Genomic DNA, 12,007 nt, shown 5'->3' with positions numbered 1-12,007 from the left:
ACAGGTCTAAGTGCTCTATGCTATTCAGTTCATCATACAGCTTTGTATAATTCTTCTTAGAGATAAGCAATTTTTAAAACTGGTATATAAGTTAGAGCTGAGCTAAAACTTCTCAGAAGACAAGAAAGTTGTGGAGGTTTTCCGTTTCCTCACACCCCAGGAACTAGGGTGGGAAAGGTCACTTTGTAGAACTTTCTTAGAATAATTCTCCACTTACTCTTCTGTGGTGACAACTACTTCCTCTACACACACACAGTGCCCCAGTATGACACTAGGTGCAGGAGCATTAAGGGCATGGCTAAATTGTGTCTAGACTGCCAGCACAGTTGCAGCCAATTGCAGCAACAGCAAAAATAAAAATAAAAAAGGAAGAAAAACCTTAGGAAAACAGAAGGGAGGCTGTACTACTGCCATTGCTAATGGTGGGTCCCATCCTAAGAGACTGTTGGAAAACTTCTCCTCTTCTTAGAGTAATTCAGAGAAATGATCCTCTCAGTTTTTCTTTCTACAGATAAGGTGGAGAATTACAGGAGGCCATTTCCAAACAGCTTTAATAAAAGGCACATAATGTTGTTATACTGAGATGCATTCATCCGCCCACCCCGCTTCTAAGATTATGCCATTCTGTTTATATTTCAAGTTCTTAGTAAGCGAAAAGGAGAGACTGTCATCTGGCCATACACCAACCAGCAAATTTAATGCTACAGGCGATTACTCAGGAGAAAAAATATTTTTAAAAATAGAGAGCCAGCAATCAGAACAGACGGAAGTTCTGAAGACAAGTTACAAGGGGTTGCTCAGCTGAGTAATAGCGTAGATTAGCTTGGGTTAAAATATTGTGCCTAACGTGTTTAAAAATATCATCTATTCTAGCTGACCAATTTTAAATGATATCCTTCTCACCTTGTGCACATTTATTCAGGTCCACCACCACTGACTTTTGTAAACATATGTCGCTTGTGTAGACAGTGAGCTGCAATGACCTACCTATCCGGCCAAAGGGCTGCACGGAGCAGAGAGATAGGGCCAGTTAAAGTTTAACCCAAACAACTGTAAACCAACCTGGGTTTGCTGAACCTTTGGAGTTTGATATGATGATTAGGGAATAACCTGACTGACACGTCGCAAATTCGGCATAATCAAGGAGAACCTTTCCAGGTGGTGGTCTCTGAAATTGCTCAGGTACAGTCCGTCTGCGCTGTTTCCCCCCTGTTGATCGTTTTCTAAAATTAGGGCTTGTGAATGTTTGCTATGTAGGAACTTGTCAGGGAGGTCTTAATCTCAGATCCGTTTGAACAAGAGAGGCATTTGAAATGTCAAAATCCAATGTCTAGAGTTCTGCGACTTATAGGATGTAGATGAGTTCATTATCTGCAATGGTGCATTTACTATACAAGCCCTCTGGTGCTGGTAATAATTCTAGAGAGCTGTAAAGTTGGGAAGTGGACTGTGGCTTTTATCCTGTATTTGAGATGGGCAGTTGCTGAGATCAACATTGTAGCAACAACTATTAGAGGGTTGTCTTTTTGCTGTTTAACTGGTTTTCATGGTTTGCCTTCTCTAGCTTTTCTTCAATAGCTTTAGATGCCAAATTCAGACCCTGCATCCAGTTGTATATGAAAGACAGCAAGGCAAAACAGCCACCTGAGAAAAATGGGTTGTTTCTTTTATAAAGAAGTGAGAGGGAAATAAAAGGGGTGCCCTCGTCCTCGTCCTCCTCCTCCAATTCACTTTAGATTTGTTAAAGCACAACTTGCTGAGGCTAATCATTACATGTGTCTGAATGTTTCACGTACACAGCAGCCACTCTTTATAACAGGCATTATTCTTCGTTTATATCAGCATCCATAGATGTCTGGTTTGCATGCAATCACCTCTTCTAGCTATCTAAGGTTTATGGTTAGATTAACCACCCAGCATAGTTTTCAATACGCTTGAGTTTAAAAGGAGGGGAATGCAATACAAGATACAACAAGCAGTATTTTTTAATCCTGGTGGATTACTGCTGGCCTCTTGAGGTCAGCTTTAGATCTCAAAAAGATGAGCTAAATACCAAAATAAACAAGATAAACCCATGTTAAATTTCCCATATTTCAGCATTTCATGAGAATGGTGTAGTCGTAGACATACTTGTAAATGAGAAACAAGAGGATCAAGACACTGCAAGGGTCTGTGTTGTGAGAATGGTATAAGGCAGGTTGTTGCAATGGGCCATAAACCATGAAGCCAGTGCATCTGTTCAGCCAATTAATTTTGTTGTCTGATTGAATTATGAGTGCGTTTTCCCAGGGCCACCTTTTGAGGATGATGTATATTACACCTTTGAAAGCAAGGACTGAAAGAGAATGAAGATATTTGTGCAACTAATACAGAAGCATTGCAAGAACAATTGCAAATAAGAATTCTGTATAGACTGTGTGTGTATAGAGGGAAGGGGAGAAACGGAGTTCATGGGAGAGAATTCATATTTTGTCTTCATGTTGCCTCTGTGTATTATGCATTGCTTTTCTCTAAAGTTGTAGCATTATGGGCAGCCAAGGGCAACATGTAACTATGCTGTTCCCATGAACCACATTCATCTCATATTATACGTTTAGAAGCCAGAGTGTACTTTTTATTTTTTATTTTACTTAATTAAAATATTTTAGGCCACCTTATTTTTTAGTACAAGACTCTCTAAAGGTAGCTTACAAGATAAACAAAACAACAGTAAACACCAGAGTTAGTAAAAGGTAATAAAAAAGCAAAAGTGGTCATGCTGGACATAAGGAAAATCCCATAATCCATAATTGGTCAATACCTTTATTAGGTCAATGAAAGCTCACAAAATAGGGTGCATCAGGCAAGATGATAAACATTAACAAAGCAAAAGGGGTAGAGTGTAGCTGATGTCCAACCATGGAGTCTGTGTCTAATTGCAGTCTTAAGATGGAACATGGAAGAAGGCTGCAGACATCCAGATATCCCACCCCAAAATACCAAAAACAAAACCATTGGCTGCCAAAAACCATCAGCATAGCCCCCCCACCAAAAAAAAATCGTGAAATGGATTTTGCACAGCCCTGAATAATTTGTGCCTTGTGACAACTTACATTGTTTACATATAGCTTTGCATGTGAGAGAGAAATAACAGAACATTTTCAGAAGGGGTGTTGTGTTAGTTTATGGCAGCAAAAACAACCAAGAGTCCTTTGGCACCTTTAGCACTAACCGATTTTTTCTGACATAAGTTTTCTGGGGTATAGCCCACTTCATCAGCTGTATGGGTTGTTACTGAGAGTGTACAGTATATAGTGAAGGGTGGAGGGGAACTGGAAACTGTGAAGTCAGAAGGAAATTAAATGCAGAAAGTACTGACAGTGACAAGCACATTATAAGAGAGAGAAAGAGAGAGATACATACAGATATATAAATATAATATAGGGCCTGTTCAGACAACACTCTAATCCATGGTTAGGCTGCTAACTCTTTTGCAGCAAATGGTTAGTGAGTGTGTTTAAACCATGGTTATGAAGCCACCATCGTTAGGAATCAGAGATGGGATCTTCTGGCAAGCTTCTCCCAACACTTAAGGAAATGGAAGTGGAGCAGAGGATAGAGCAAATGTACACGAATTTGAGGCTCACTCCCAATCTCACCCTGAGAAGAATCCTAGGGGTCGAGTAATTTTTCCTGAGGCCCAAGGAATATTTACTTATTTACTGACATCTACAGAGACATTAGAGTAGTAGAAATCCCACATATCATGGAATCCAGTTTATGAAGTGTTCAGAACTTTTTAAGTTCTGTTCCACATTTAGTTCACTTAAAGATGAAAGGGCTGTTTCTTGACTTGTTTTCAAACTTGATTGTTCTTTACCATTTCAATATGGCTTGAATACAAGCGTCTCAGGCAACTCAGTATTTTCAAGTGAGTTGCTCTATTGATCTGCAGAAGACAAACACCGTTTTTTTCTTATCTTATTCATGGAAACAGTAACTAAGCTTACAGAGAGCGCCGCTAACAAGCAATCTCCAGAAGCAAAAGCACAGCTGGAGGGAAAGGGAATACACTAGAAACCTGTGTTTCCATCAGATTAAGAAATTCCACGATCTCTATCTTTGCAACGTGCATTGATCTTCGAACAGCGAAGACAAATGTGCCTGCAGATGGGGCCATGGTTGGGCGGGGGGAGGAAAGACACCTGCGAGATACTTAATGGTGAAAGATTATGAATCATCTAGACCATAAAATGGTACCAAGAACCAGACATCAAAATGAAAGGATAATATTCAGTGTGGCTTGTTGAGATTGAGCTATTTTGGAAGCACTGATATTATTGACCCTGTTCAGACAACACACTAAGCTATGGTGGTTAAGCATTTTGAGCTAAACATTATGGCTTAGGGTGTTGTGTGAGCCATGACTTAGCATGTCATGTGAACCATTCCTAACCCTGGTGGCTACATAACCACAGTTTAAACATGCTCACTAACCATTTGCTGCAAAAGGGTTAGCAGCCTAACCATGGTTTAGCATGTCTGAACAATCCCATTGTTAGCTCATGGTGGTGCAAACCAAAAGAAGTTGACACCAAATTAATATACCCCAAGAGGGAAGGGCCATAACAGTGCAAGAAGGAAGTCCTTGTTTTAAGCCCTGGCTTTTCCCATTCTAACAATGATCTCCGTTATGAACCAGTGCAGTGAGATTGTCCTATATGTTCATAAGTAAGAGCTGCAAGGGGTCAAGATGGAAAAGATTACAGCTCTGAGGTTCCTCACTATTATTCTGTAGGATGTAATTTCATATAATCTAATGCTGCAATCAAATCAAATATTTCTTTAAAAATGGTAAAGCAAAACTAAGTAAAATGCAGAATTAATTACATACTGTTAGAGAAACCTTTAAAAAGATATTGTAGAGCTGGAAAAATGCAGAAAAGAGCAACTAAAATGATCAAGAGACTAGAGCATTTCCCCTATTAAGGAAATGATAAAACAGCTGGGATTGTTCAGCTTGGAAAAAAGGAGACTAAAGGGAGATCTGATAGAGGTGTCCAAAATTATGCATAATGTGGAGAATGTGGATAGGGAGAAATCTCTCATAATACTAGAACCCGAGGCCATCCCATAAAGCTGATCGGTGGGAGGTTCAGGACAGATAAAACGGCATACTTCTTCACACAGCACATAGTTAAACTCTGGAATTCACTACCACAAGGTGTAGTGATGGACACCAATTTGGATAGCTTTAAAAGGGGGCTGGGAAAAATTCCTGAAACAGAAGGCTATCAATGGCTACTAGATGGGTATGTGCTACCTCCAGTATCCGAGGCAGTAAACCTATATGCACCAGTTGCTGAAGAACATGGGTGGGAGGGTGCTGTTGCAACCGTATTCTGCTTGTGGGTTCCTAGTCAACGGCTAGTTGGCCTCTGTGTGAACAAAGTGCTGGACGGTGGACCCTTGGTCTGATCCAGCAGGGCTCTTCTTATGTTCTTAAATATATAATAACCCACCACCTACCTATTCTTAAGTGAATGCCACACTGAACAATAAGAAATAGAGTTTCACAGTTTCCTTGCAAAATGCTTTTATTTTGATGTCATATAAGTACAAAGAGAACAATTGCAGTTTAATGGCCAAAGTGCTGGGCTTAGAGCAGGAAGACCCAGACTAAAATACATGTTCAGCCATGAAGCTCACTAGATAACCTTCAGCCAGTCATTATCTCCCAGCCTAACTTTCCTCACAAGATTCTTGTGATGATAAAATGGTGGAGGATCACACTGAAGACCTTGGAGGAAGGACAGGGTAAAGGAATATATGAAATAAATAATTTGAACATAAGAACATAGGAAGAGCTGTGTTCCATCAGTCCAAAGGCTTATCTAATCCAGCATTCTGTTCACACAGTGGCTAACCGGATACCCATGGGAAACTCAAAAGCAAGATATGACCACTATGCTGCATGTGTTCCCCAGTGATTGCTATTCAGACACATACTATCTCAAATACTGGAGGTAATATATAGCCATCATGACTAGTAGTCATTGGTAGTCTTCTCCTCCATGAATTTGCCTAACCCTCTTTTAAAGCCATCCAAATTGGTGGCCATCATTACATCTTGTGGTAGTGGATTCCATTGTTGAATTCACATGTGCTGTGTGAAGAAGTCCTTCCTTTTATCTGTCCTGAATCTCCCATTATTCAGCTTCATGGATGACCTCAGGTTCTAGTATAGTGACGGAGGCAGACAAAACATCGCCTTATCCACTTCTTCCACACCATGCATGATTTTATGGTTCTCCACTTACTTGCCTTTTTTTCTAAGCTTCCCTTTAGATTGGAAATTCAGGAACCATGTTAAAAGGCATCTCACAAGATAACTGGTGGTGATCCAGAAGTAGTAAATAATTAAAGGCTCCTGCTATTGTGAAGTATCAAGCCCACCAAGGAAGCGGCTACTGCTTCTCTGCTCAAGTCTTGGCTTTGGGCTAGGTTTTTTCTAACAGCATGTCAGGCAGAAACACACAGCGTGGGCTCCTCTTTGAGAAATAATTCTCACCTTTACCCATTCTAAAAGTAATTTTCTTTTAATGTGATGAGAGTAAAATTTGTCTCCAACTTCAGCTCCAAAAAAAGAGTGTGCTCTGCTAACAGTCTTTTGGCAAACATTGCTTTAGGTGACGTCATAGTCTCAGTAGGATTTTTCCTTCGCGTGCCAATCCAAATCTGCTACATTTGCAAAGTAATTTAGACTCATTTTATGTGCATTGTCTGAAGTTCACTGCTGGTTAAAGCTCAGAGACACATTTCTCGGAGATGGAATTGAATCTATGTCTAGACAAAGGCGGCTTCAATATGATATAGATATAACTTTGTGCATGAAATGATTATGCCCGCATCAAAATTATATTAAAAAGCTAGAAGATTAAAACCTCTTCGATAAAAATAGTAATAATAACAATAACAACAACAACAACAACATTGAAGGTACCCATTTTGAAAAACCTTTTGAATGGGGACGAAAAGGTGCTCTAAACAGAACTGGCCAGTAGAGTTGCTTTCGTTAGTGCACTGCACTGGCAGTTCAGAGCTGTAATAGTATTAGGAAGTAAAATACTTTAAGCACTCTGAAAGGATAATATTCATCCTGTAACTGTTTACAAACACAGGTAGTTCCCAAAGTTTAACAGAATCCACCTTAGAAGAAATGAGATAAATAAGAAATGAGTAATTTGCTGCAGTTCTATAAGAACTCTGTTTCTTTCAAAAAAAAAATTGTAATTTAAATTGTTGTTATTCCTATCTGCTGTTCACTGCTCCACAATCTTGGAGCTGTAACCCTATAACCTGTCAGCAAAACTCCAACAGGCTGTAAAACCCTGAAGAGGAGCTGCTCCACTGGCAGGATGGCACCTGAACCTAAGAAGTGCCCTGATGCTGGATCAGGCCAAGGGTCCACCTAGTCCAGCACTCTGTTCACACAGGGGCCAACCAGCCATCGGCCAGGGATGAACAAGCAGGACATGGTGCAACAGCACCCTCCCACCCATGTTCCCCAGCAACTGGTGCACACAGGCTTAGTTTAGGAGCCTATAGGAGACACCACTACACTGGTGAAAAACACTGTCAGCGTAGATCAGGGGCAGACAACATGGTGATCTCTAGATCTTTTGGACTGTAATGCCCATCAGCATTATAGTCCCACCTTAGGAGGTCACAGAAATCGGCAACAGAATCAAATGAATTTGGATTTCTATGAATAAGACCTGCAGATTCTGCAGCAAATCAGCTTTCCCTGAGTGACACCGTTTCCACATCCTTAATGACTGTTTTGCTTTTTTGCTTACTGGAATTTTACACAAATTTAGTCATAGAAAAATACATTTGTGTGTGTGCAGGACCTGGTGAAATCCCTTCTTCATCACAACAGTTAAAGCTGCAGGAGCTATACTAGAGTGACCAGATACAAAAGAGGACAGGTCTCCTGCAGCTATAACTGTTGTGATGAAGTGGGAATTTCAACAGGTGCTGCATGCCTACAAATGACACCTGCTGAAATTCCCTTTTCTACACAATATGGAAAGGAGCCCTGCCCATCTTTCCATATGGTCAATCTACTTAACGTCTCTTCCAAGGTTGCTTTTGTGATCCCAGAGAGGGAGTTGATGCAGTTCTCTCCACACCAGCTGCAAGCGGGAGGAAGAGGGGAGGCAGGGAGCTTGGATTCCTGGGTCCGAGATCAGAGCGCTGGCTCTGACCTCTGATCCAGGAATCTGAAATATCCACGGCCTCCCAGATTCTGTCTAGGGGCCATAGGATTGCTCCATCCAATGTTTTATTTGTATTTCATGATTGTATTTTACATTGGTAAGATTAGTTTGGTCATGCCCTTTATATACCACCCTCCTATCCATAAGGATGAAAATATTTTAAATAATTAATTTAATAAATAACTTACTCAGGATTGAATCCAAATTTACATTGGATCATCTGCACTGGTGGAAGTGGACTTCCTTTCCCCCATCCTTCACACAGCATCCCTCTGCACCCCCCACCCCCCGGGGAATGCTACACAGAGAGTCAGGTGACCCTGCTGAATGGGGTGAGCTGTGGTGATGAGAGGGGGATCCCTAAATAGCAGAGTTCTTCCTTTTGAGTATCCTGGATCCCACTACGTTTGTCAGCATCACTGAGGCTTCCTAGGGTTCCATCAAACCTACTGTTTTTATCTGGTTTTCATCCACAGTTTCCCCCTCCATTTCCTTAGCAAGTAGAGCACTAGGCACCTTCACTTCTGTGCATTGTTGCTCTCTTTCAGCTCATATATCTTTTCACATGGAACGCTACCATGCTGGTGAAATCTCCCATCCTGCCCTCTACATTCTCCTTACAGTTAATTTTCCCCCCTCATTTCAAAGGGTGGGCAAATGAACAATCATTTTAACTAATTTCTTTTGTAAAGGTGGACATGTCCCCTCCTTTGCTTCAAGGTAACCAAAATGCTTACATCTGCATAATTTTTAAAGGTAAAGAGATCAAACTTGGCACAATGATAGGTCTTAAGGAGGGCTTTAGCCATGCAAAGTTTGGATCAGATCTGTTCATGCCTTGATTTCTAAGGTGTTTTTTTTAAAAAAAGAAAAGAAAAAAAGAAAGAAAAAATCCCCCTCAAGCCATTCTCCTGATACTCCACCAATGAGAAATTCTACCTGTTTTCATTTGTGGAGGATCTGTTTTCCTTTACTTTGATAATGCACAGCTGTGCATCTCCAGTTCATAAAAATAGAGATATGCTCAGGGATTGGGGGGCTCACTCTGGCTTTGTTGTGTAGCAATTTACTGATTTAACATTTCATCGGCTGGGCTCCGTTTCTGCAGGCAACGAGGGTAGGGTTGGAAGAGTAAACTAAGCATAACTCTCCATTGTTCAACACAACCTGCTGGAGGAGAAGCACTCTGCCCTCCCCTTTCATCAGCAAGACTCCATTCAAAGCACAAAACAAAGAAAAAAGCAAGAGGACAGTAATACATGGAGGCTTAAGGGTGCATTAAATCCACTTGGGGAAATAATCCAGGCTTTCCCTGCACCAAAATAATACACAAACAGGAGGAAAAGAGGTGAGATGAGTGCAAGACAGGGATGACATCATGTGAGTCCCATGCTGCAATACCAGACGTGGCAAGAGTGCGTTAAACTGCTTGTATGATGGAGCTCCTAAACTAGGGTGACCAACTGTCAGGATTTCCCCGGATTTGTCCTGGTTTTTGTTCTTTCCATGGTGTCAGGGGGGATTTTCTATAATTTTCAATAATGTCCTGGAATGACACACCTTCCTCTTTAAGGCTGCCATTAGCATGGCAGGAGGGAATGACATGCTTTCTTGAGGCACATCATTCCCCCACCCCGAGCTCCAATTGAGATCTTAAAGGGGAAAGTGGGTCATTCGTGGACATTATAGAAAAGGCCCCAATTGGAGTGGATGGTGGTGGTGCAGAATGAAATCCTTTCCCCTCCTCCACTCCAATCGGGTTCTCTAAGGTGGCGGGGGAATAACGTACTTTCTGCAGGACTCAGAAAGCTGCTTCCCCACACACACACTAGGTGTCCTCTTTTTTGGTTTCCCAAATATGGTCACCCTATCCTAAACACTACTAACAGCAGTTTGGGAAGGCCAGGTAATTTCAATGAGAACTGAGCTGCTAGATTCTAGAGCCCCTTTTAAATGCTCAACTCTCAAGACCTGCTGGCAATCTAGTGTAGCTCGTCATCATCATGATTTCTGTCATCTGCTATTAGTTTTAAACCAAAGCAGCACAGACTTACTAGGGCAAAAAAGGCCAAGCTTCTGTCTCTTGAAGAAATGGGCTGGCAGACAGAGATTTCCAAGAAGTCATTTTATTTTCTTTGGCTTTATTAATCTCTTTGTGTTAAGTGCTACTGTGAGGGAAGCAAGAGATAAAGAGCATGTCACCAATTATACAGGCCTACCAAGCCAAATGGGGAACAAACGCAATCAGGTGTATTGTGGCCAGCGTCTGTCATCTCGCCTTGTTTTACATTTAATTTGAAGCAGGTAGCAAAATCAGGAAGCTAATCAACCCCTGGTAACTTGCTATATGTGGCTGGCAGACTGCATTTGACTTTGTGACCCAGAAGTTGCACAGACCTGGTTTTAAGTTACAATGATCAAACTGCCTGAATTATGAGATAAAGATAAAACTTCACACTAGGGTGACCATGTGCCCTAGTTTACAGAAGACAGTTCTCCATTTCAGGGGTGGGCAGATGGTAGATCTCCAAATGTTTTGGACTTCAGTTCCCAGAGGCCCTGGCAGCATGGCCAATATTCAGGAATGCTGGGAGTTGACATCCAAAACATCTGGAGATCTGCTTTCTACTCAAACTCCAAAACATCTGGAGATCTACTTTTGATCCAAAGTCCAAAACAACTGGAAATCTACTTTCTACCCAATGTCCAAAACACCAGGAGATTTGCTTTCTATCCTCCCCTGCTCTGTTTGAAGGCCTCCTCTATTTCAGCCCTCCTCAACCTGGTGCCCTCTTGATGTTTTGGACATCCTATCAGCTCCAGCAAATATGGCCAATGATCACAGATGATGAGAGTTTTAGTTGAAAAAATCTGGTGGGCTCCAAATTAGAATCATAGAATAGTAGAGTTGGAAGGGGCCTATAAGGCCATCAAGTCCAACCCCCTGCTCAGTGCCGGAATCCACGTCAAAGCATACATGACAGGTGGTTGTCCAGCTGCCTCTTGAATGCCTCTAGTGTGGGAGAGCCCACAACTTCCCTAGGTAACTGGTTCCATTGTCGTACTGCTCTAACTGTCAGGACGTTTTTCCTGATGTCCAGCTGGAATCTGGCTTCCTGTATCTTGAGCCCATTATTCCGTGTCCTGCACTCTGGGATGATTGGAGAAGGCTGCCCTGTTTGAACAGCTGCCTGATCCAAGTCCACTTTAACAATGAAAAGCCATAAGAGCTTCAAAATGGCCCATCAACAGTTAGCACCTCAACAGCAGGTTTATCAGGAACATGGCTCACCTGGTTTCAGTGTTCGCCAAGGTGGCATCCTCTTTGTCTTCTTTTTTAATCATGCAAGTGGCCACCCTGCTATGCACTTATGCTATGTTTGACTTGGCTCCAGACCTTACGCTTATCATTCTGGTCACAGGGCAAAGGATGAAGGGCATGTGAGATGTAGCAATTTCTAAATTGGCGTCCAATTGGAACATGGAGCATTAGCCTTGCCTAGGTTGTCTCCACCTCCTTGCTTAGGACAACGTCAGCTAGGCATTAGCAGTCGTAACACAAGGGTCCTAGTTTCATGTGCAAAATGCGTAAAATCAGGCAAAATGGTCAGAGACAGAGCTTTTGGAGAACCTGACAGCACTAATAGCAATGGTGCTAAAATGTCGTACTCACTCAGGGCAGGGGAATTCAGGAACAAATTTCCCCAAGATCAGGAAATAATGAGTCAAAGACCTCCCACAGATTG

At 41.8% G+C, this 12,007-nt stretch overlaps 1 protein-coding gene across 3 annotated transcripts in view; it reads left to right on the top strand.

Moving 5' to 3' along the window:
* Positions 1-1,110: 1,110 nt before the first annotated feature.
* Positions 1,111-12,007, top strand: part of A1CF (APOBEC1 complementation factor) — a 39,601-nt gene continuing 28,704 nt past the window's right edge. For all 3 annotated transcript variants that reach the window (XM_063132937.1, XM_063132936.1, XM_063132938.1), the window contains exon 1: positions 1,111-1,182. The gene's annotated coding sequence lies outside the window, so the exon portion shown is untranslated. The remainder of the gene's footprint in view (positions 1,183-12,007) is intronic.

The sequence above is a fragment of the Elgaria multicarinata genome, chromosome 8 (genome assembly GCF_023053635.1).
Source record: "Elgaria multicarinata webbii isolate HBS135686 ecotype San Diego chromosome 8, rElgMul1.1.pri, whole genome shotgun sequence".
Classification (NCBI taxonomy): domain Eukaryota; kingdom Metazoa; phylum Chordata; class Lepidosauria; order Squamata; family Anguidae; genus Elgaria; species Elgaria multicarinata.
This window is presented reverse-complemented; position numbering and strand designations above follow the sequence as displayed.